At 35.5% G+C, this 27553-nt stretch overlaps 1 long non-coding RNA gene across 1 annotated transcript in view; it reads right to left on the bottom strand.

Moving 5' to 3' along the window:
* LOC141386143 (uncharacterized) overlaps positions 1 to 27553 on the bottom strand; it is a 102008-nt gene that overhangs the window by 61740 nt on the left and 12715 nt on the right. Inside the window, exon 2 of the long non-coding RNA XR_012407445.1 lies at positions 4790 to 4826. This is a non-coding gene — a long non-coding RNA (uncharacterized lncRNA). The remainder of the gene's footprint in view (positions 1 to 4789; positions 4827 to 27553) is intronic.

The following is a 27553-nucleotide window of genomic DNA, read 5'->3' as shown; positions in this document are numbered from 1 at the left end:
GGAAGCTAGAAAAAAGTGCCCGTTTTGCTTAGCCTGTTATGTATGATGCATATGTTTGAACAGTGGGAGGAAACCGGAGAACCCAGGGGAAACCCACGTGGACATGGGGAGAACATAGAATCTCCTTACAGAAACACCCACCAGTCTGATGAGGAGCAGAGTGGGCTGTGTTCTTGCTGTGGGGCCAACAGTGCTAACCACTGGGCCGCCGTGCCACACTATCTGTGAGAAAAAAAGGAGGAGAAGGGGAGGAAGGGGGGTTTCTTCCAGATGAAAAAAATGTGGAATGAAGACTGTGGTTATTTACAGTAACTTAGCAATCATATGATTGAGGGATCATGATTAGCTAATGCGGGACTGGCTGTGGTAAATCATAAGCATGTGATCCTCTCGAAATTATAGTTTATATAAAGTTTACACTGCAGTCACTACTTTTTACTGTTTAATTGCTTTTTGTCTACAGTGATTAGCTACAGTATGTTGAATAATCAATACCATGATTCCATTCCAATCAAATCACATAAAGAAAAAAAAAACAAGCGTTCAGACTCAGATAATAAATAAAACTGAAATAATTTTGATTTCTTGTGTGGACCAGTACCAACTGATCCACTGGTACTGGTTGAGAACCAGTGAACTACATGACACTCGTAGCTTGTTAGTCAGGGTTCAAAGCACATCACCTACAATAAGTGTTAACATATCTTCACAGCTACATTTGGCCCCTTAGGTTAGAATTCACTCCGCTTGTAAATGTATGAACCAGCTTTCAGATGGTTTTTATAGACGTATATATTAATTTAATGTGTCCTCATGTTAAATTAATGTCACATTTTAAATTTATAGTCCATGAATGGCAAATTATTTAACTGGCACTTAGAAACACCTTATTAAAAATTGCACTCTTTTGAGCTACATTTTTTATTTGCAGGGTATATGGTGGAACCACTTATACAGCATAATATTCACTACTCTTGAGTACTTTTAGATGGGCTACATAGAGCAGTATTTTGTAGTTAGATCAGATACATTTACTCTCACTTTTTGGCAAGTAATGGTACTTTTACTTGAGTATGATTTGTTTTGTATATTCTTTCCACCACTGGTTATTATTTATCATAATGTAGGGCACATGCTGATGGAGAGTGTGTCTCCTCTAATAATTGCATGCATTTGTACACAGAACTTCTCATTCAAAATGTCCACTTAATCATTGTGTAAAATAACAAATTACAAATACTCAAAATACTGTAATTAATAGTTTTTATTTTTGTAAACATGTACTTTTACTTTCCCTTGAGTACATTTTTAGTGCAGTATTGATACATTTAGTCCACTACTTTCCTTCAACCTGCAGTCACTACTTTATCTTTTCCTGTCTATGTGGATTAGAAAAATCAGTCCTGTGATTCCTGTCCATTCAAATCATGAAGAAGATTTCTATTCTCTCAGTGTAAAGTATTTTCTAAGTGTAAAGCAGTTAATTTTCTCTTCACAAAATGTATGTAGTGTTTGCAGCAAACATGCCAGCCTGTGTTAAAAATACAGTGATATGTCTGTGTAAGATGAGGATGCCTACACAGGAGCAACACTAGGAGAAGGCTGAGTGACTGATTGTGTAGAATAACTGAATATGTAAAGCACTGATTATTTATGTTAAATACTTGTATGAAGCTATATGTGTCAGAAGTTGGAATGAGTAACATATTATCAAGTTATTATCCTATCATAACAATGTATGTAAACACTTAATCCTTTTGCATAAGTTGCATCTATACTTTGCTGACATAGACCTGTAACATCTCTGCTGACATGAGCTAGTGGGCTGAGAGCCAAGAATAGCAGGACCCCTTAGACTAGAAAACCTATTCAAAAATGGTCAAGAGTTAAAAAGAGACTTAGGGGTGTGTCAAATAATCCTGTATAAAAATTGTACCAAACACACTGAAAGTTTAGAAGGTGTCCAGGAGAGACTTCAGAATGCTATGAGGTCTGCTCTGCTCTTTCTCGGCTTTATTATGGAGAATAAAGTCTATTTTCTGATATTCAAAACCTCCGGTCTGATAATTTCTAATTGATAAGAAGTCAAAATTTACAACAATCGCACATAGAACATAAATCGTATCATAATGAACTACCTCAAGACATGGACAATTTCTTGGATTAATTGCAGCAAACTGTTTGGAAGCATTAAACGTTTCCAAGAAGATGTCCAAAATCTTTACATGCAATGATCGAGAGACTGTTCAGATGCATGCCACTGATGAGAAAATGACGAATGTTTACTGTATGATGACTGAAATGGTCTTAAACACCCAGCAGGCACAAGACGTCAACATGATGTCAGATTGATGTTGTACCCCAATGTTGTAGGACCGTTGCATTTTGTTTGGACATGAAAATCAGGTTGACGTCAGAACCCAACATCAGGCTGACGTCAATGTCCAACGTCCAACCTAAAATCAACCAAATACCAATGTCTAATGATGTTACAGCTTGACATTGTGTGGACGTTGCCACTATGATGTCTATTAGATGTTTGATTTTGGTTGTCAAACCTGACGAATAAATACCAGCATTTGACATCAATATGATGTTGGTTTAAGATGTTGGCTCAACATTTTATTTTGGTCACTTTCCAACACAACCTAAAATTAACCAAATAGCAACGTCATTTAACGTCATTATTGGACATCAAAATGACATCGTCTTTAGACGCTGGGTAGACATTAAATTTTGGTTACCTGACATCACAACCTAAATCTAACCTAATATTAACGTCTTATGATGTCGTTTGCCTGCTGGGCAATAACTAAATGCACTACAGAATGTTACGTTTACACACATTCACAAATTACATGTAAATGCATCAGCTTTTTACAGCGTAATACTCACTACTCACTACTCTTGAGTACTTTTAAAGGGTCTACTTTTTAGTCATATTTACAGCAGATACTTTTACTCTACTTGCACAACACGTTTAGGCAAGTAATGGTAACTTAAGTATGATTTTTCAGTACTCTTTCCACCACTGCACCTAATTCACAAGACATGCCCAAAAAAGTTGTACTGGTGTATACAGTAAGTTAAAAAATGTAAATAAGGCTGCTAGTATGCCTAAATGCACCCATAATTAGTCATTGAAAACATTTATTTTAGTTTCCCTAACTAGTACACAATACATATTCTAGTTAATGTTAACAACATAAGAAAAAAATGTATAAAATACAAAATATCCATTCATTCATTTTCCTTTGGCTCATTCCCTTATTTATCAGGGATCGCCAGAGCCGAATGAACCACCAATGAACTATTCCGGCATATGTTTTACACAGTGGATGCCCTTCCAGCTACAACCCTGTACTGGAAAACATTCATTCATTCACACGTACTCATACACTTTGGCCAATTTGACTCCCGATTGACTTAGCACCCGGAGGAAAACCCTTGGCCCAGCCGGGACTCAAACCAACAACCTTCTTTCTGTGAGGCAACAGTGTTAACCACTTAGCCACCATGCCATCCAATACAACATATCTTCTGGGCTTAAAATCAATAATGCATACCCATGTTTTCATACAATCCATTTTAAGGTCTGACACTTACTGTATGATACAGTTTAACATTCAAAAGTCTAACGTTACTGTTCATGTTATGGTGCGCCGTGTAATTACTTCAGTGCCGAGTTAAACTAACAAACAACATGTACTTAATGTAATTACTTTGAGCAGCTGCATGTAATTATACATAGTTACTGATATGGCTATTGAATTCATTATAATAATATGTGCAAAATGGACACTGTAACGTAAAGTGATAACATAATTCATCCCACTCTAGAAAATACACAGTTTTTATTAAACGGTTAATTTCTTGTATATCTAGAACGATTGTAATATTAAGATAACGGTAATTAGGGACCAATTTGAATCAATTTGAGTCATTTGGTTGCCTAAGATTTGTTAAAAATTATACAAATGCTTCTACACAACAGACTTGGGTTTATGTAAAGCATTTAGATTTAATAATGAGCTAGTTTTCTCTAAAAACACACAAATATTGCAGTCGTGAAGCTGAAAGGCAACATGTACTATGTTGCACCTTTGCATATGGTACGTGTTTGCTCTTTTTTAACATCCCGGTCTGTAAATTGCTGTGGTCTCTCATGCTGCGCTGAACAAAAGAGTTCCTATTAGTTGGAATTAGTCCTATGGCATTTCCAAATCTCACAATTTAACGCAAGAAAGGATATTAATGTCCATTATAGCGGATCTGATTATACTAAATAATTATCTTAATTGGAGGTCACACCCCACCTCGCAGCAGACCACCATGATGGGAAGAAACTGTTCTGTTCAAAACACTGGGAATTAATGAAGGAATGTTTTGCTTCTTTTCCAGAGGTTAAGGGCAGCAGCTGCAGGTTTTTGTCTGGGTACAAGAGCGAGAGGGGAGATTCCCTGTGCAAACCTGATCTACTTAGTCTACAGAAAAAGGGCTGAATGTTATGTGAAGCATCTTCAAAAGAGCTGTCTTAAAAGAGTTTGCTCAGATCAACGATGCTCTGATGATCCAAGCAAAAGTGCCATTATGAATAACCATATTCATATTTTAAATGTGAATATTTAAAAGTCAATGCAAGTGCTGACGCGCAAGTTTAATGCATGCATTTACCTGAGAATAACTTGTGCTTTACCTGACCTGAATACTCTGAACACGTCTGCGTGTGCAGCATATCCAATACATTAAAGGGGTAGTGTGAAATGAAATTTCAGAATGATTTACTCACCCTTATGTCTTCAAAAACCGGCGAGGACATCTTTCTCCTGTTTTAAAACAAAATATTTTAACAGTTAGATTCGATGGTTTTGTGTGTTTTTTTTTTTTTAAGAAAAAATATATATTTAAACTTATATACTTTAAAAAAAATCTTTTTTGTGTGTTTGTTTTTCACAGAAGTAAATTTGATTATATGTGAAATGTGAAAATATATTATATAATATATAGTATATATTATTATTTAATTACTACTACTACCACCACCACCACTACTACTACTACTACTACTACTACTACTACTACTATTATTATTATTATTATTATTATTATTATTATTATTATTATTATTATTATTCATTCATTCACTCTTTTCAGCTTAGTCGCTTTATTAATCTGGGGTCACCACAGCTGCAACCCATCACTGAGAAACATCCATTTCATTCACTTCACATTCATTCATACACTTTCATTCATACACATACACTATGGCCAATTTAGCCTACTCAATTCACACACAGTATACCGCATGTCTTTGGACTTGTGAGGGAAAGCAGAGCTCCCAGAGGAAACCCACGCCAACACGGGAAAAACATGCAAACTCCACACAAAAATGCCAACTGACCCAGCCGAGCATCAAAACACCGAACTTCTTGCTGTGAGGCGACAGCGCTACCTACTGTGCCACCAAGCCACCCCCTATTTCAGATTATAAAATAAAAAGCTTACAACAGCATACAAAAAAAAACTTAACTAGGAGTATGTTTGCATGTCATCGTGTACTAAAATTTATATTTTTTTCATTTGTCCTTCAAATTTCACATGGATCTGTAAAAAATGACTAAAAACTTGTGCATGTGCAAAGTATGTACACAGGGAAACTAAAAAAAAATGGCACACTGCCACTTTTGCTCTCAAAGAAAATTTTTTTTTTATCTTCTCTTCATCAGGTCACACAAGGAATGCACACATAGTCCTGGCATTTATTTATTTATTTTTTTTGGTTGTCAGCTACTCAAGCATGCCTAGAAATTAATCATGTATTACGATGATATTACAGTTTTCACATTTTACAAAAACTAGACAAAAAATTTCCAGCCCCCCAAATCGTTGTTTCTGTGCAAATGAATGGCCTTAAAACTAATAAAAAAGCTTTGCGTTTTCAATTAAAAAAGTGTCAGAAGTGGTCCTATAGAAACATACAGTGCATCCAGAAAATATTAATAGCGCTTCACTTTTTCCCTTTTTTTATATGTTACAGCCTTATTCCAAAATGGATTAAATTCATTTTTTTTCCTCAAAATTCTACACACAATACATCATAATGATAATCTGGAAAAAAAAATTGCATGTTTATAAAATATTATGCAAATATATTAAGAATATAAAAAACCTGAAAATTACATGTACCGTATTTTCCGCACTATAAGGCGCACCTAAAAGCCTTAAATTTTGTTATAAAACGGCCATGCGCCTAATAATCCGGTGCGCTTTATGTGTGCACGGAGTTCAAAAATCTGTCTAATCTGGACAGTTAGAAGACCAACTTAAATGAATTCGGACCTTGCTGTCATTCCGGGAGGACTAACAAAAGAACTTCAACCGCTGGATATTGGTGTAGACGGCGTTTAAAGTGAAGTTGCGAGCTGCGTGGGAGCAATGGATGACAGACGGCGAACACACTTTTACTAAGACTGGTAAGCATGCCGGGCGAGTTACGCCACCATATGTGAATGGATTGTGGATGCCTGGGCTAGGGTGTCTGCTTTAACTTTTGTCCGAGCTTTCGCAAAAGCCGGAACAGCCACCCGGCAATGAGACTGACTCCGACAATGATGAGAGAGAACCCGGCGTGTTTGATGACGAAACTGCCTAGCTGTTCAATTCAGACACAGAAGATGAGGACTTTGATGGATTTTTGGGAGAAGACTGATTGAAAAAAATAATAATGTGAGTGTATTGTTAAATAGTACAATAAAGTTCAACTAAACTATGTTAACTGTTTTGCTTCCATTACCTTTTTTTGCAGACAGTGTATTTTAGCGTGCGCCTTATAATACGGTGCGCCTTATGTATGGGTCAAGTACAGAAATAGACCCCGTAATTGAGACTGCGTCTTATAATCCGGTGCGCTTTATAGTGCGGAAAATACGGTACATTAGTATTCACAGCCTTTGCTGTAAAGCTCTAAATTGGGCTCAGGTACATTCTGTTTCCACTGATCATTCTTGAGATGGTTTAGCAGCTTCATTGGCGTTCACCTGTGGTGAATTCAGTTGATTGGACATGATTTGAAAAGGCATACACGTGTCTATATAAGGTCCCAGGGTTGACAGTTCATGTCAAAGCACAAACCAAGCATGAAGACAAAGGAATTGTCTGTAAACCTCTGAGACAGGATTGTTTTGAGGCACAAGGCTGGGGAAGGTTACAGAAAAATTTCTGTTGCTCTGAAAGTTCCAATGAGCACAGTGGCCTTCCTTATCTATAAGTGGAAGATGTTTGTAATCACCAAGACTTTTCCTAGAGCTGGCCGGCCATCTAAGCTGAGTGACCGAGAAGGTCCTTAGTCAGGGAGGTAATCAATAACCCGATGGTCACTCTGTCTAAGCTCCAGCGTTCTTCTGTGGAGAGAGGAGAACCTTACTGAAGGACAACCATGTGTGCAGCAATCCACCAATCAGGCCTGTATGGTAGAGTGGTCAGACAGAAGCCACTCCCTGCCTTGAATTTGCCAAAAGACACTGAAGGACTCTCAGACTTTAAGAAACTAAATTCTCTAGTCTGATGAGACTAAAATTTAACTCTTTGGAGTGAATGCCAGGCGTTACATTTGGAGAAAACCAGGCACCGCTCATCACGAGGCTAATACCAACCCTACAGTGAAGCATGGTGGTGTCAGCATCATGCTGTGGGGATGTTTTTCAGCAGCAGGAACTGGAAGACAAGTCAGGATAGAGGGACAGATGAATACAGCAATGTACAGAGACATCCTGAATGAAAACCTGCATCAGAGTGCTCTTGACAGCAGACTGGGGTGAGGGTTCATCTTCCAGCAGGGCAATGACCCAAAGCACATCACCAAAATATCAACAGAGTGGCTTCACAACAACTCGGTGAATGTCCTTGAGTGGCCCAGCCAGAGCCCAGACCTAAATCCTATTGAACATCTCTGGAGAGATCTGAAAACGGCTGTACACCATCGCTTCCCATCCAACCTGATACTACAAAGAGGAATGAGCAAAAATTCCCAAAGACAGGTGTGCCAAGCTTGTGGCATCATATTCAAAAAGAATTGAGGCTGTAATTGCTGCCAAAGGTGCATCAACATTATTAGTATTGAGAAATGACTGTGAATACGTATGTACATGTGACTTTTCAGATTTTTTTTATTATTAATACATTTTCAGCAATTTCAAAAATCTTTTTTTCACATTGTCATTATTGGCTGTTGTGTGTAGAATTTTTAGAAAATAAATTAGTTTAATTGATTTTGAAATAAGGCTGTAACAAAGAATGTGGAAAAAGTGAAGCGCTATGAATACTAGTCGGGTGTACAGTGTGCTTGCAAATTATTCAGTTCAAATATGGATGCTATCAAAAATATACATCTACATACAAACAACAGCCACATTGGGGAAAAAAAAGAAAATCTGATAGCATTTTGAACCATAATTTTAGAGGGCAGTTTCCTTACACAACCCTTAAAAATGGATCACAGCTTGACACTGGAGAAAGCATGTTTTGACTGCTAACATGGCCAACTGGTAAACATTTCAACAAGAGATTACCTTTGAGAATTACAGAATTGTGTTCTGTAAAACTGCAACAAAAAAAGAAAATAAGTCACTGTTTCTGAAAATTGCTGCTCTAAAATAGTTATTTCATAACAGCGTTTTATTCTCTATTGAGATTCCAGAAACATGCTGAGCTGGTTCTGAAACTTTAAATTGCATGGCAGAGGAAGAGCCTGTCACGTCCTCATTGTCATATTTGCACAAAACAGCATATCTCCTTAATTGCATGTCTCCGCTTTTCTTTCTCTTTCCCTCTCTCTCTCTCTTAATGCTTCCACCAGCTCTCTGTCTCCCTCTTCCTTTTCTTCCGTCTTCATCTTTTCACTCACTGTATAATCCTTGTCTGTAGCGCACACACATTGTGCATATCTTATACAAACTCTATCCCTGCTGAAGTCCATAGGGGCTAATAGCTCTTTCTGATAGTTCTGTGTTCTGTAAGTGTACGCTGTCCTACCATAAATCTTGTTCTTTTATTCACACATTTGTTATACTATCAACATTAGCTACAGTAAACAGTCCAATTTATGTTCGCGTGTAGAAGTTTCATATGTCAAAGTAACACTGATGTCTCATTTTATTGATTTCAGTTGGACGCTGGAGTTGGAAATGACGTCACGCTCTCTGAGTGAATGAATTCATGCAGCACAACAGTCGGAAAGCCAACGGTTTACCAATAATCAATGCTTTAAGGCAAATCTAATAAAAAAAAACTGTCCCTCTTAAGCTGATCTAATGAGTTAAAAAGTCAATTTTCCAAATAACATGGCAAGGGAAGAATTAGTTGTTAGCAATACCAATAAAATTGTCATTTAAAAAATACTGCGCATAAAAAAGCTAGGTTTTTGTCAACAGATGCACAAATAGTGGGTTTATAGCACTGTGTGCACGGCTAGGTTTAATGAGGCACAGACAAACAGAAGTGCTAATAAACAGTATATTGCTAGTTTTACACTGTTAATGCACTGAGCAGCCAATTTGGATTATTAGCTTGGACTGTTGTGGTCGAGTTTTAACGATAACATCACAAGCAGGTATTCCTGTTAAAAGTTCTTATTAGGGGACAACTTGTAATTTCCAGCTTCCATTACAAATGGAGCACACTATTATGCTACATTCAATTAATACATTTAATAGCAGCAATTTGGTTCCAAACTACACTCATTATGAAGCATTTACCAAACAGAAATTTTGGAAAATGGTAGAATCACCTTAATGCATGTGAGAAATTATAATAAAAGCTCACTGAGGTGAAACCAAAAACCCTGACATAATAATTCACATGTCATTCTTCTGGAGTTTCAAGTTATAAACTTTGCAGATGTACGTATATATTTTGAAGAAAATAAATCTAAATTGTGACATAAATCAAGAATTGCAATGAAGCAATGAAGTTACAACTTTAAGAAAACCTATAAACTCACTAATGCATGAAAAAAAGTTTAGAAATATAAACTCTTGGTTTTTTTTTCACAATTCTGAGTTTGAAAAGTCAAAATATGAACAAAAAAAAGCTGAAATAATTTAACCATTTTTAGTTTATGCTGGACAAAACTGCTGCCTCAAGGCCAAAACCTTAGAAAAAAGAGATGGGCTGCGTCCGAAACCGCCTTCTACTCAGTAGGTACTGCATTTGAATTTAAATGTACAACTCAGCCATAAGAAAAGTACGTTCTAGACAGTATGAATGTGAAAAGTATGAATGGAGTTCGGACATTCCACATCTGCCATTTTGTCTTGGTCACGTGACCTACCTGTGTCAGTTGCGTCGCTTCACTCCCATTCATGAATTCTCTCGCGGGGCATCATGGGATAGTGCAGTGTGCATGGGATGCACACTTCAGAATCTCGCCGGAAGTAGCAAGTCATCCGGGTACTTTTCGCATACTGATTTTTGAATTCTATGAATTCGGACATACTACTCGACTAACATACTGATTTTAGCATACTGTATAGTATGGAAGTATGCAATTTCGGACGCAGCAAATGTACTTGAATTTGTGTAGCCATGACTGTCATTATCTAGAAGCCCATTTCAGACCTTATTGTGTGGTGGGAAAACCATCCAGTGAGCCAATGTGTGCAGTTATCTGGCAATACAGTAGCATTGCCAGATTAGACATGCATGCGACCCTATCAAACAAATGCCGCAACAAGGCACAAGATGTGTTTGGTGTGATTTGTTGATATTTTTGACCAGCGCAACCCTAATTTTAATGTGCTGCACCACATTGTTTAAATAGCAAATCCGTTTGTGCCATTTTGTGGACTCATGGGTGTTCCAGTTTAAAAAGGAGTGTGTTAAGGCACTTTAAATTTGCTGGTCTAAAGTCCAGCGTAGAACACATTATGTGCTTATGCAGGTCCAAAACACATAAACATTGCTTAATACACACAGGATGTACAGTAATACACAAACATTTTTACAAATGAAAAAAAATTGACCACACTTTGTTGTTATTGTTCATTTATTCGTTTTCTGGAAATTAAAACTGGATTTAGAAATAGTTTTGAAACAAATTTTAGCGCTTAACAAATGAAATTAAAAATGTAGGCTAATGGATGTCTCCAGTGGAGTGTGTACAACACTGTTAAAGTGAGTTAAAGTAAAGAGAAAGTAAAGAGGCTGAATAGAGGAGGCTCGTTCTTTATCCTCATGCTGCTAATTGTCTGTTTAACTGTTTTCTCACTAAAGCGTTACATTTTTTTCACTAACAAAGTCCGCCATGTAAATAGCGAACGCACCATGGCGTGATGCAAATGACTCTTAAAGGGAATGGGAGATGAGATTGTTTTGATGCACATTATTTTCAAATACACCCATAACTCATTAAGAGAATAAGCACAACCCTGTTAGGCCATGTGCTGTTACACAAAGTGTATTTCTTCAATCTTAAAACAAAGAAAGTGGATTCAGACACACCCTTAATGCTTTTGTCCCATGCACTTTACACTTAGATGTGCCTAGATCGTTAAAATACAACCTATTGTGTGAAAAGGCCACATGACTTTGAACAGTTAGGGGTAAAGTGAGCTGTGTTTTCCAATAGACATTGTTCAATTACAGTTTTCTTTACAGTCTTCTGATAATCAAATGAGTCTGTTGCATCTCTCGTTAGGTGGGCATTAGCAAGCGGCTGCGTCTCAATGTCCTGCTGAGTTAATGGACCTGCCGACCGTCCAGCATATTAGTGGGACTGACTTCTGTGAACTATTTACTTCTACTGCAAAACTGACTAGTCTTTTGGTCTAATTGGATCCAAACCCTTCCACAAATGGCCAAGTATAGCGAAAGCAGAGCTCTGCTTTATGCCCACAAAAACTATAATAGATGCTATACACACAAAATGTCGATATAATTAATAAATGCAGTGTTTTAAACATAATATTTTAACATAAGTCTTGATATTTAAGAGATAAATAAACATTTGTGCAATTGTTCTTACAAAATAAAGCTTGATGCAAAGCAGAGACCTGCTATAGACTGAAAAGGCTTCTTTTTTGTTTTTATTTATACTGCTTATTACACAGCTGTTTGCCATAAATAAACAATTATACATAAAACACTGCTCTAATAATAGCAATAATAATTTGCTTACCTTTTAATTAAACATAAAGCTTGCAGAATAAAAAACGGTTGAATGAAGCCCAAACTAACCTACTGTATTATCCACACAGCACAAGATGACAGTCAAACAGTCAAGAACATCGATGTGTTCAAGTTCGGTTGGCTTTATTGCCATTTCAAAAATATACAGTGCACTGCACAGTGAAATGTATCAATGTTCCTCCAGAACCAAGGTGCTACATCAAACAAAATAAATTGACTACATAACAAGAGCGCATAGTGCGGTTTGTGCAACATTTAGTGCAAATAAGACAACTGACAAGACAGGACAGTACAAGACAAGAAACATGAACAATAATGCAGACCAGTACACTACGGATGCTGTGCAAATATTGGATCAAATTTAATTACTATACAGGTAAACATTTGTCACTGAGGTAGACATGTTGTACAGAGCAGTGTAAAATTAGCAGTTGTGCAAATATTTCTGTAGTTGTCCGTTAATTTTGTGTTGTGTGTGTCTATCAGTCCAGTTTCCTCATGTATAGAAGATATGGCATGTGGGAAGAAACTGTTGCACAGTCTGGATGTGAGAGCCGGAATGCTTCTGTATCTTATGTGACAGATAAATGTGTGTGTGTGTGTGTGTGTGTGTGTGTGTGTGTGTGTGTGTGTGTGTGTGTGTGTATATATATATATATAAGCATCTAAATATGTATAACTCGTTAACGGTCATGATTGACAAATCAAAATCAAGTATTCAAGAGAGCCATGTAATAAATGTAAATAAATAAATACATTTAAATATTGCAATATTAAAAGCATTAACCAATATAATTGATGAATATATGATGTGATGTAATATAATGTAATGTAATATCATATATTCAGAAATTAGTAGTAGTAATATAGTAAACATCAATTTATTCTTTTAAAGATTTGTATTAATTAAAATTATATTAATAATTTGATAATAACTAATTCCCCTTTACTCGTGCCCATAAAGTAGCTGCTCGGATGCTTAAGGAATTGCCATTTATAACTACTGTTACGATTTGTTGTTGTTGTTGTTGATGTCACTGATGACCTATCAACTTACAAGCCATGCCCTAGCAACCCATAGACTTCCATTGTAAAAAAAAAAAAAACCTGCCATTGACATTACATTGGACAGACTAACAACATACCAATCCATACTAGCAACATGGTAATTCATACTAAATTCATGCTAACGGCATGCTAGTTTACACTAGAGACATGCTAGTGGCATGCTAATTCATACTAAAACCATGCTAACAACATGCTAATCTATGCTAGAAACATGGCAATTTATGTTAGTAACTGCCTAGCAACCACTTAGAACACATTAGCAACCGTCTAGCAACACTTTAGTACCCACCTAAAACACCCTAGCAACCGCCTAGCAACCACCAAGAACACCTTAGCAACAGTCTAGTAACGCCTTAGCAATGACCTAGAACACCATAGCAACTGCCTAGTAATGCATTAGTAGTCACTTAAAACATCCTACCATTGCCTTAGCAACACTTCATCAATCACTCAGAAGACCCTAGCAACCACCTAGCAATCACTTCATAAACAACCTAGCAACGATCTCTCTCTCTGTGCATTTCCCTGTCTGGCTTGGAGCATGGTAGGGAGGTTTGGTGCCTTCAGTTTATTTATTTATTTTTTTCCTGAGTTGTAAGTAGAGAGGTACTTTTCTGTATTTTATTTTCTTTATTTTTCAGGGAAGTTTGCTCTAATTTAGTTTGGTTTATTGTCACTTATGTTGGTTTAAACATTCACAATGTTATTTTGCTCCTTATTTTCTGTAAATAAATCAAATTTTCTTGTTAATTCTCAGTGGTTTGTGTTTTGGCTTATATTTTGGGGGGGTAGGGGGTGGGGGGGTGAAGCACGGTAGGCATGGGCCGGTAAAACATTCTGACAGTATAACCTTGAATATAAATATCACGGTTTCATGGTATCACTGTATTGTGATTACTGATCTAAAATATATTATTTTTAAATATCTGGGTACAAAACAAAACCTTTTTCCCATTTGATCACAATACATTTTAATTTGTAAAACATTTATATAATTTAGTTTTAAATATTTTGGAACAGTAAACATGTCTGGCTAAATAATTCAAAAGAATTATTGACTTCTGCTGTCTTCATTTGTTTCAAAAACACTGATTGTTTTTACAAACCGACATTTTTGGACATCTTTTCTACTGGTGATACTGTTGTCCTAAAAAACTAATAAAAAAATGTAAGTAAAAAAATATATAGGAACAGTATAGCAGAAAAATTTGATGGTTTTAAAACTTTGACTTTTCCAAACCGCGATATACCTTGAACACGATTATCGTCCCATGCCTAAGGGGCCCCAGAAATTCTATTGTTAATCCCTGTTATCTCATTACATTTTGGTTACATCTCTTTTTGATTAAGAACTTTTAATTTAATTTGTAACACTATGAAGTACAACAGTGCATTAGAACACACAGGGAAAATAAGGTTTGGGCATGCATAGTCTTATTTGATTTCAGCTTGGGGTACTGAAAAGTATACTATGTTTCTTAACTTTAAACTTAATTAAAGCAAACCTGTGACTGTGAAGGTTCATTCTGGCCACACATTCCTGCGCAAGAAACACAGATGAAGAAAAGCAGAGAAAATTAATAGCATGGGCAACACCTTGACAGAATCTATCAGAGACATATGGAGACACGCTGTCCTTTTACTCCAAAACTACACCATGTCCAGCCAGCGTGAGAACGGCCTGTCCAGGCATCCGGGCCCTCAGAGTCGAGGGGACACAGAGAGCATTTCTCTAGAGACTTCACTAAGTAAACTTGTGTCACTGTTTTGCAATCAAGAGGGATTTACACTCAGTGTCAAGCACAGGACAAAAGGATATGAGTGTGTGCGCTGCATGTTTGTGTGTACAGACCAACATGTTTATGACTATTTGTTATCAAATCACTTACAGTCTTGACAGAGTTTGACAAAATCTTGTGTGCTCTCAAAAGGAAAAATGGGTTGTCTTATTGACACCGTTCCTCCCATAATTGCCTTTCCTTGTGTTCCTCCTCCAAGAACTAGACAACAATGTTATGATATGATTATGCAAGACTTCCAGTGAGTATGTTTACAGTACTTACAGTAAATAAGATCATATTTACAAAATATAATAGCAAATCAAACAGTCAGGAATAGCCTACACTTTAAAAAAATATATGACCAATTATATATGTTTTTAGGTCATTGTAAGTGATTAAGTTAATCATGTTCTAACTAAATTTTATAATTTACGCAAGCTGTTTTGAGTCAGTTTAACATAATATATGTTCAATGGACACTTAGGGTCGTATCATACACGCGGCGCAATAAGATGCAAGACGTATTAGATGCAATTTGTTGCTATTTTCAGACCAGCACCACATTGGATTTCCCGTTTTGCGTCACATTGTTTAAATAGCAAATCCATTTGGGCCACTTTGTAGACTCATGGGTGTTCTGGTCTAGAAAAGAATTGTATTAAGACGCAGTGTTGGCAGTGGCACGTTGCGATTTTGAGGAACTGAAATAGACTGCGCAATTGATCAGCAGAAAGCAGGTCTAAAGACCAGCAGAGCATCATAGTTGTGTGCCTTAAAGGCATACACATTGCTTAATACACACAGGATGTACAGAAATACACAAATATATTTTACAAAAATAAAAGAATTAATGGATTAAAATATTCCAAAAATTATTATTGTATACATAAATATAAAAACCACTGCCTCCATGCTCAACGCCATCTCAGGGGGCTTTTTTCATTTAATTCATGACAACTTGCTTTTGTATATTGTTGTCATTATTATTATTATTATTATTATTATTATATTTTGTTCACATGTTGTTCACACCCATGAGTTTGGACTAAACGGGGCATAGGAAGTGTGTTTGGATAAATCTCAGGTTTTTGACCACACTTGTTATTATTGTTTTATTATTCGTTTGCTGAAAATTAGAACTGAATTTAGAAATAGTTCTGAAAGAAATCTTTGTGCTTAACAAATAAAATTAAATATGTAGGCTAACAGATGTCTTCAGTGTGGTGCGTACAACCCCGTTTCCTTATCCACAAAAGTAAAGGAGTAAAGTAAAGAGTTAAAATAAAATAAAAAAAGTAAAGAGGCCGATTGAAGGAGGCTTGTTCTTTATTCTGTGATGCAGATGGTTTGTTAAATGGTTTTCTCGCTAGGAAAGTATTCAGTTTTTCCACTTACAAACTCCGCCATGTGAATAGAAGAAACTAGATTAAAGACCTATCTTTTTACTAAAGCATACACTCAGTGCATCACTTGGTATGATACATGAATGGTCTCCACACAGGTTTCTTCATCTCATTTATGTACACTATGAACAGCAGCTTCGCTAATTATTCTCTTTATTCTCTATTTCCACCTGGGGACACTCATCCTAAGACCCTCAGACCAAGCAGCTCCACTGATTTGATCCAAGACCAGCGACAAGATGATCCTTAGGTTTAAATATCCTGGACCAGGCCGTATCCTGAGCAGCTTCTGTGGTGGTCATGGAAGAGTAGAGAGCATGAGACTGATTCCTGTGACACTCAAGGGACAGATGAGTCTTCGCTGAGGTCCAGCTTCCTGCACTTCCGGCACTTGGACTGCAGCTCTGCACAAAACGTTTGGCCAGTGGAGAAATGGTCATGCACAACTGAGCCTGGTTTCTCTCAAGGTTTTTTCTTCACTTTCGCCAATTGGTGAAGTTTTGTCCTCGCCGCTGTCGATACTAGCTTGCATGGTTTGGGATCTGTAGAGCTGCGCATCGATGAATTTGCTCTTCAGTGTTTGGACTCTAAGTAGTGATCATCAAATCACACTGAACTGAGCTAAACTGAAGTGAACCTAAACTCTGAAAACTGAACTACAGTTTCAATTTACTATGATCTTTTATGTGAAGCTGCTTTGACACAATCTACATTGTAAAAGCGCTATACAAATAATGGTTAATTGAATTGAATTAAATAAATATCAAATGTGCCATGGCACGCAGAACTGACTCTTAAAGGGAATGGGAAATGAGACTCAGATTGGTTTAATGCACACTATTTAAAAAAAAAAAAACCTATAACTCATTAAGAGATTAGCACAACCTTGTTAGACCATGTGCCATTACACAGAGTGTATTTTTCCATCCTTAAAATAGCAAAAGTGGACATGCCCTTAATGCTTTAGACGTTGCACCTAAATCGTTAAAATAGAGCCCATAACATTCATTTGATTCAGCTTAAAAAATTAAGGCAACCAGAATTTTTTTACAGTGTAATAAAATAATTAAAAAAAGGAATTATATATTGTTAAACAAAAACTTTGTTTTATATCAACGATGACATTTCTTTTAAATCGTAAATAAAAATGTTCTATTAAATGTTTCCAGACTAGAACTGTATTATATTGGGGAAAAATGACATTGCAATATAAATTTTTATGCAAAATATGTGTGATATTATGAATATAATTTCAGAAGATAAGTATTAATATTAAAAATCATAATATTATATTGGTCACAGATACATCTGTATAAAATACACATCCATCCATCCATCCATCCATCTATCATCTATCTATCCATCCATTCACCATGTTTTTAAGAATGTATATTACAATTTTATAATTTTATTACTTTTTTGTGCATCTATTAATACACTTTATTAGTTGCAAAAAAAAATAAGCATTTCGTAATCAATCATCCATAATCTTTTGTAAATGTTCGCAAATGTATACCTCACAAAACTGAAAACCTGATGACACAGACAGGTCATTAGAAAGCCATAGAAGCTGCTTTAGCAAAACTCTCAGATTAGAGTAGTGTGTGTGTGTGTGTGTGTGTGTGTGTGTGTGTGTATGTGTGTGTGTGTGTGTGTGTGTGTGTGTGGCCAAAACAGTACAGTTCTTCTTATCTTATAAAAAAATAAATAAATTCCTTTTGAAGACCTACCAAGACAAACAACTACTTGAATATACTGTACGGAGAAGAAAAAACAAAACATAAGGCATCAGCTTCAAATGACACTGACTGAAATGTTAAAATAATACTGATTTTCTGGTAAAGCAATAAGGAAATGCTAATCTTTACTTTGTAAATGAGTCCAACTAAGCCGAAATACAGCTTGAAAAAAACACAGTCTTTCTCTGTGAGTTGTTCATGTCAGTGTCTGACTCTAGCGGCTCTCTAATAAGGGACTGTTGACTAATTAAATGTTTCACTTGGATCACACTCCCACACAAAAGCATACAGAACAAATCATAACTCCAGTGCAAACTTTAACCCTGAATAGCACGACCATAAATGCATCACTTGAATATATGTGCTTCTGAGAGGAAAGAGCTGTAATTTTCACTGAAATATCACTGATGAAAACATTCTCTGACCGTTCAGAAGGTAACCAGCTGACTTCTTCACCTTTATGACCTTCGTAATGTCATAAATAATTTTCACGTTAGTTTTTCTCTTCCATAAACTGCTTTAGCACATTCCCCCAAACTGAAGTATTGTCTTATAACTGTTTGCAGTGCTGCTGAAGCCATAACTTTTGTAGCAAAGCCAATAAATCACTTTTTTGTTGCTTTCACATGCACACGGTCCACAATGGCTAAACACGGTTTAGAAATGGCTTGCTTTAAAATGTTACCTTTTAAATATATTAATACATCATCTCAATACAGTTGATGAACTTATGGAAAAAGTAATCGATCCAAAATAATATACCAATTCAAACGTCCTCTTCTTCTCAACAATGCAGTTTATTATTACAATAAAAAAAAAACTCAATTACAATTTACAATTTAATTAAAGTGTTACAATTTAAACAATTCATTCATTCATTCATTCATTTTCCTTTTAACTTAGTCCCTTTATAATCTGGGGTTGTCACAGCGGAATGAACCGCCAACTTATCCAGCATATGTTTTACACGTCGGATGTCCCTCCAGCTGCAACCCATCTCTTGGAAACATCCATACACACTCATTTACACTCATACACCACGGACAATTTAGCTTACCCAATTTACATGTATACCGCATGTCTTTGGACTGAGGGGGAAACGGGAGCACCCGGAGAAAACCCACTTGGACACAGGGAGAACATGCAAACTACACACAGAAATGCCAACTGACCCAGCCGAGGCTTGAATCAGTGACCTACTTACTGTGAGTCGACAGCACTACCTACTTTTCAAATTTAATGTATTTCTGTGATGGCAAAGCTCAATTGTCATCATTCAATAATACTTTTAATATGCTTATTTATTACAACATTTCGTAATTTGATGGTTTACTACAATCAGGATTTTTTAGGACTTGAGGAACAGAACATTCAACATGAGAGCATCTGTACTCAATATAAATCTTAAGAAACATTTAGACGTCTACTGTTACTGTCGCTTTTGATCAAGTCATTGTTGTATAAAAATATTAGATATTACAATGGATTAATTTTCAAATTAATTAACGATTATATTAATTTCTTTATTGAATAAATGTATGCATTTCTGAATCAATTTCTTGAGTCAGTTTCTTGAATGGATTTCTAAAATGAATTTCTTGAATGAATGAATGAATGAATGAATGAATGAATGAATGAAGTTTTTGCAGATGTGGGATTTGAACCAAATGTTTTGCTGCAATGGTCATGTTTTCAACCAGTTCAGTGAATGAATGAATTTCTATACTGTATTTGTTGAATGAATGAATGAATGAATAAATGAATGAATGAATGAATGAATGAACGAATGAATGAATGAATGAATGAATGAACCAACAAAGTCTTTGAACAGTTGGATGTGAGATTTAGATGGATTGATGGATGGATGGATGGATTTTTCACATGAATGAATGAGTGAATGAATGAATGAAATGCACTTCTGGAATGAATGAATGAATGAATGAATGAATGAATGAATGAATGAATGAATGAATGAATGAATGAACCAACCAACAAAGTCTTTGAACAGTTGGATGTGAGATTTAGATAGATGGATGGATGGATGGATGGATGGATGGATTTTTCACATGAATGAATGAGTGAATGAATGAATGAAATGCACTTCTGGAATGAATGAATGAATGATTGAATGAATGAATGAATGAATGAATGAATGAATGAATGAATGAATGAAACCCTTGATGCCTGAATGTCTTTGGGTGTTGGGTTTGAACCAAATATTTTGCTGCAGTAGTCATGTTTTCAATTATTCATTGAATGAATGAACAAACGAATGAACGAACGAACGAACGAACGAACGAACGAACGAACTAACTAACTAACTAACTAACTAACTAACTAACTAATTAATGCCTTTTTTGAATGAACGAACGAACAAACGAATAAATGAAGTTTTTGAACAGTTGGATGTGGGATTGGGATGGAATGAATGCGCTTCTATAAAGAATATATTTCTTGAATGAATGAATAAATGAATGAATGAATGAATGAATGAATGATCTAGCTAACTAACAAACAAAAAAAATTAGAAGTTTTGGAACAGTTAGATGTGGGGTTTGAGCTAAACATTTTGCTCCAGTGGTCATGTTTTCCTGTTTTTAAGGACACAGAGTGATGCAGAGTTGTCACTGGTGTCTTGTCAGAAAAGCAGCGGGTTCACTCTGGGTGAAATTGTTCTGTCTATCAGTATTATGGCTCTGTCATTACTACAGTGAAAGTCTGCCTTTCTGAAAATCATAACAGAGCCGCAAAAGTAACAAGAAAGAAAGATACGAGAGGAAAGAGATTGGGAGGACCGGTTTGTAGACGGTTTGAGATTAGAAAAAAAGCCATGTGCATTACTGAACTGGTGTCATATGTGCACACAAGAGAATTAGAGCAGATTTACAAAACAGGCTCTGCTGATCTACTGACAATGTGCAAATTAAACAACACAGATGCAGTAGCTCACTTCCATAATGGCCAACACAATCTACAAAGGTCATTATCATCTAAAGAATATGTCATTTGTTGATCTATAAGTTTATATTTACACTGTAAAACTCAACGGTAAACTTTATCAAATGAAATGAGTGTATTTAACTCAAAATTTACTAAAAGTTAATTCCACTCATTTGAAAAAAGTTTTGAACTCAGTGTTGCACGTAATGTGTTAATTAAATACCTCATTACTTCAACTTAAATGGAGTAAGTTCACAGTTCTCATTAGGATTAGTTTTTGAACTTAAATGGTTAGTCGCAATTGGTTGCCTCAAATGGTTTGAGTTACCTTAACTTTTTGGGTTTTACAGTGTAGGTATACAAAACCTCTATATCAGGGTGCCCAAACTTTTACTTATAAAAAAAGGGCCAAAAACCAAACTCTATTGAGAATAGTGGGCTGGAGGTAAATATAGTTGCCCAATTTCCTAATTTATTTTATAATATTTAAAAATGACTAGAAAATATTGCTTTATATTACTTATATAGTATTTTTACATGTAATAATGAACACATTACAGTAAAAACAAAACAAAAATCTAATTTACAACAGAATTACACTAGTTTTTGCCTTGATTTGCTCGTTGATGTATTCTGCATAGTCCTCTACTGTATGTGTGACAGTATTGACATTTTTAAAAAAGTATTTAATTTAACTTTTTTGGTTAAAAGGTTACGTCAAATTAAAAACGGGTGTTGTTATAGACAATTGCCCCAACCTTCTTCATTAATCTTACTCTCCACTCAGATGGGATGGTGGGCCAAATCAAAGGGTACAATGGGCCAACGTTACTTTCGGCATCTCTCCTCTATATAATATGATATATAATATAATATAATATAATATAATATAATATAATATAATATAACATAATATAACATAACATAACATAACATAACATAATATAATATTCATTCATTCACTCATTTTCTTGTCGGCTTAGTCCCTTTATTAATCCTAGGTCGCCACAGCGGAATGAACCGCCAATTATCCAGCAAGTTTTTTACGCAGCGGATGCCCTTCCAGCCGCAACCCATCTCTGGGAAATAATATAATATAATATAATATAATATAATATAATATAATATAATATAATATAATATAATATAATATAATAAATATAATATAATATAATATAATATAATATGATATAATATAATATAATATAATATGATATGATATGATATAATATAATATAATATAATAAATATAATATAATATAATATAATATAATATAATATAATATAATAAATATAATATAATATAATATAATATAATATAATATAATATAATATAATATAATATAATATAATACATCAATGAAAAGCTAGATTACTACCTAAAATGACACAGAAATGACACTAATGGACATTTGTGCTTCAGGAAATTGCTTTCCACAATTGATTTTTACAGTGGAAAAACAAATGCTGAACTAACACCATTTTTCCATTATTATTGCTCAGCATGAAGTTCTGGCTTCTGACGAAACCAAATGGTTTGTTAATTAATGTGTCAGTTCCTAAATCACATTCTATGAGCATCCCTTGTTCATTCGCATGTAGTGCATTTGTTCTTTTGTATTTTCCCTCAAATGTCTTCCATCATGGTGACAGTCTTGTAAAACTACTAGTTTTCATAGCACGGACAGACACACAGAAACAACCCATCTATCAGCTTGAGCGAAGGGTATTTATCTGAGCTACAACAATTCATCGCTACTTCAAAAGCATTTTTTCTTTCCTCTCTGATGGCCAGCTGGCTCTAAAAACCTCTGCATATGTGCATACTGTTTATGAAGTGTGTGTGTGTGTGTGTGTGTGTGTGTGTGTGTGTGTGTGTGTGTGTGTGTGTGTGTGTGTGTGTGTGTGTGTGCTTCTCTATTGGTTTGAGCTCAAGGGTGTAAACAATCTACTTAACTGAAAGGTTTTGTCGAAAGGTATCTTATTTGCTTTAAGCTAATCTCTCAGGTGTGCTTCGACAGGCTTTTAGGGATTCACTAAACTCCAAAACTGTCAGAAAGTGCTTCTTGAACTTTTCGTCTGCAGAAGGGTCCTTAAGTGAAGTTGTTCCATAAACTGTAATAGCATTATGAAGGCTGACAAAGTCTGAAACTGAATAACCTGAAATTGTTCCACTTGGAGATCGCTCTACAGACAGTTTTCTTTTTTCCAGGAGATGTGGGCTACAGCAGAGCTAAAGGGTCTGTTTATTTTCTCCCAAATCCCTAAAGATTAAACCACCGTCATGTTGTCTTAATTTCAACACTGCATATTGAAAATGAAAAACTGGAAATATTGTAAGAGCCTTGAGGTGGTTGCATGCAATGAACAAATAAAATTTTAGGCCACCTGACATTTTAGTGTGTGTTTAAAATGTTCCTGGAAGCTGATATTCATTCATTCATTCATTCATTCATTTGTTCATTCATTCATTTTCTTTTCAGCTTAGTGCCTTTTTTAATCGGGGCTTCGACAGCGGAATGAACCACCAACTTATCCAGAATATGTTTTACACCAATTTGTGTTTGTTTTTAGGCTATTTGTGTACAGCTCAAACCAGTCTGGCCATTCTCCTCTGACCTCTGGCATCAACAAGGCATTTGCGTTCACTCGATATTTTCTCTTTTTCCGATCATTCTCTGTAAAAACTAGAGATGGTTGTGCGTGAAAATCTCAGTAGATCAGCGGTTTCTGAAATACTGAAATAAATAGGTTTATTCATTTACAATATTCATTTATTCATCCTTTAATTTTCCTTCGGCTTAGTCCGCCACAGTGGAATGAACCATCAACTACTCTGGCGTATGCTTTATGCAGCAGATAATGTTTATTTTTGCAAATCAATCAATAACATTTTTCTTAAAGCACATGTTTAATCGCACTGTATCCTAATTTAAATGTCTGTGAGGATATATCCCAGGGCAAACTGTTTGTACTCACAAGAATCATAAATGTCAGGAAGCATCGTATGGGAACAAGAGAAAGTGAGAACCATAACAAGAGCTCTAAAAAGTATGTGCATGTATTCTCCATCCACTTTCACCCTATCAGAATCATCATATCGCAGACTGCTTTGATTCTCCCTGAAACTGTCATAATGTTTTTGTAATTTTTTTAGCGCTCTTTGAAAGGTGTGAGATCAGGAGAGGCCTCATCCCTTGTGGCTACTTTTACCATTTCACCGTCTTATCGCATGACGACTCAAGGGTTCCTGGCTCTGAACACTAATCAAACTTCAGACATCTCAAACTGACTCTCAACCGTTATGACACTCCATCAGCTTCCGCTTCACATTCCTACAATATTATTGTTGGGTCAAAGAGTTTATTTTCGCACACGTTTTTGACACATGCAGCTTTGAGCGCTAAGAAAACAAACAACTGAGGATCAACACATATATTTTAACTCTTTATTACAGAAGATAAACCTTGTTTTGAAAAGGCTTGGAAGCATAATCCCTCCCAGCTGAATAAGTGATCCGAGTGAACAGACATTTGATCCATTTTGCTTGCGGTTTGATCTATGAGAGGAATATGATCTGCTGCATAACTTATGAGATCAGTAGTAGCCTACAGCTACTTAAGTTCAAATTTGTTATATCTATGCATATTAATACTAGGGGTGTAACAGTTCACAAAAGTCACGATTCGGTTTGATACGACACAGTGGTGTCACAGGTATGTTTTTGATACAGCAAAAAAAAAAAAAGAAAAAAGCCAGAGGATTACTCTGATTTTAATTTACTGGCCCTATTATTAGTTAACAATCATAACTGCTGTGTTCTCATGGGTGGTGTGTGATATTGCACAGATGATATTGACATAAAACTTATTTTTGCATTCGTCATCTTAATAGCATTAACGGCCTTTTCATGAGCTGCAATATTAGTTTCATCTCAGTAAATGCATGCTCTTTAGAAATGGTGAACTTAAATGAAGGATTAAATAACGTTAGAACATCTCATACTTAAAATGTGTAGATGAGGCAAACACTGTTACCTGAAAACCCCATCCCATCGGCTTTACGGTAAATGATTTAGTCATTTTCACAGCAGACTTTAAACACTGGAAGTCTTTTATCCACTCTTCGAAAAGTGTAAATGCTGGATTGACATTCATTACATGATCATTAACCAGATCTGTCATTATTTTTAACTTTGTGTGGTTTCTAAAAGTAAATCTGTCAGTGTTGTTTTCATTCTCTCGTATCCAGTCCTTTACATTTTTGCGGATGTAGCTCCCTCTTATCCATTCGCGTTCTGTTCTAGCGCAATAGGCCAATAAGAAGAGCTTGAAGGCGGGGCAAGCATTGCAGCTTTGTTTACTGCAGCAAGTTAACATGACAACTGTTTTAAACCATCCCTGAGTGCTAGGTTTGGTGTTTTAAGGAGCAAAGATGCCTAATGCGTGAATGCCTCCTAATTCCACGCATGTGGTGAACATTTTGCTGTGTTTGTTTTTTTTTATGCAAACGGTTGCAATTTTGAGCCTCGTCTCATATCCACAGCTAAAAAAATGTACCGTAACCAAAGTGCTCCTAAATGCCAGACCCGCTTTTGGTTATAGGAGGATTACACTAACGTTACTAGCTATTTTGCGAGCTAGTGCAGCGTTTCTGCAAGACTTTCTACAGGAGAAAAAATATTATCAGACATACTGTGAAAATTCTGTTAAACATCATTTGGGAAATATTTAAAAAATCAAAAGGGGCTAATAATTCTGACTTCAACTGTATATATATGTGAAATAAATGTATACAATGTTATTAAATAATGATAATAACAATAACAATAATAATGATAATTAATTAATTATTATTTTTATTATTATTATATTAACTTATTTGTTTTTGCAAAATGAAGTTTCCTTCATTATTTATTTTTTCTTAATTAACTTATTCAGTTTCAGAATCATGCATATTGATAAATAAATACATTTCATGCATTAAGAAAAAAAATAATTTCTATGGCTGTGACCTTATAATATTAAAATGATTCATGGAATTAGTATTTGGTTCTGTTTTCAATGTTCAAGTAGTGCAGTCAAACAGAGTAAGAAAAGGTATTTGATGTAAAAATGTGCATTGAGAGACAAACATATCACAAAGAATTTGCATGGAAAATCTGACTAAAACTAAACATGGACTTCAAACAGTTTGTCCTTGGCGGTAAGATAATTTGGTTATCAGCAAAGCAGGGTGTTCTGAAAATGTTCTAGAAAGACACAAACATATTTTGTCTGATTTAGGCCATCACAGCATAAATATGGACAAGCACAGTCTATTTACAACAAAAGCATTTCGCATTATTAAGTCTTAATAGACATCCTCACATCCTCCAAAAAAAAAATGTAATGGGTAAAAATTAGCACTGCTCTCATGAAGAGTGCCTACAAACAAAATACACATGCAAGAACTCAGAGCAAAATCCCACATACTACTGTTATATAGTGTGTAACCCTTAAGCAATGTGAAATAATTTAACAGCCAGTACTGCTGGAACAACACTCCATTTCTCCACTTTGCATTACCACTAATGGAAAATCCATGCAGTCATTTAAACAATTGGATGCAGAAAGCCTGAAGCTACAGCTGCTTAGTGGCACTTGAAGTCTAAAGGACTGAAAAAAGAAAGATTAAAGGTGGGAAGAGTTTTAAATACCAAGAGATCAACTGGTCTGGACAGCTCTCTTTGACGTCAGAGGTGAGGCTTGTTCAATGTAAAGTATGTCTACATGTGACAATGAAGCAGAAAGAAAATGCTGAAACAAAGTATCACTTCTTGATTCGCAGAAAACAACATGGCAAAAAAATGACTTTGTAGAATAAATAAATTGGATCTGACTAATTTAGAGATTATTTGTATTCACTAAAAAAGCTTGAATCAGACTGAATTTTGTTTGATTCACGTAGTTTGGAGGTTTGGAGTTAGTTTGGTGGTTTCAGTATTAACAGTCTAGGAGAAGATGCATTATTAAAATGGTCTAAGAAGAAGAAGACGGAAGAATAATAAGTTTATGTATAACAGTATGTTGGCTTTTTCAAGCCACCCTAATTACCATTAATTGTATTTTATTAACACTTACCCTATAATTTAACCCTAAAAGTAATGTAAAAATATAAGTTGTTGTTTAGTGTCAAAAATTATGCTGATTTGAGTATCAGCTGTATCCCATCTAGACTTTACCAGAATTTTGCATGCACAAACTCTAGTGTGGCCACGGCTTTACCCTGTTCAAAACGTTGTGCTAAACTTTAGACAGTTCTGTTGTCAGCATGAGCAACAACAACTGCACATGATGCCTGTTCAGGAATGCTTTTAAATGTATATGAATGCAGCGCAGCGCTCAAGTTGTGTAGACAATCCTGCTCGTATGTATGCTGTGCAAACAAAGGGCCGCTT

This window comes from Danio rerio, chromosome 1 (genome assembly GCF_049306965.1).
Source record: "Danio rerio strain Tuebingen ecotype United States chromosome 1, GRCz12tu, whole genome shotgun sequence".
Classification (NCBI taxonomy): Eukaryota; Metazoa; Chordata; class Actinopteri; order Cypriniformes; family Danionidae; genus Danio; species Danio rerio.
The sequence above is the reverse complement of the archived record's forward strand: the minus strand, read 5'-3'. Positions and strand labels throughout refer to the sequence as shown.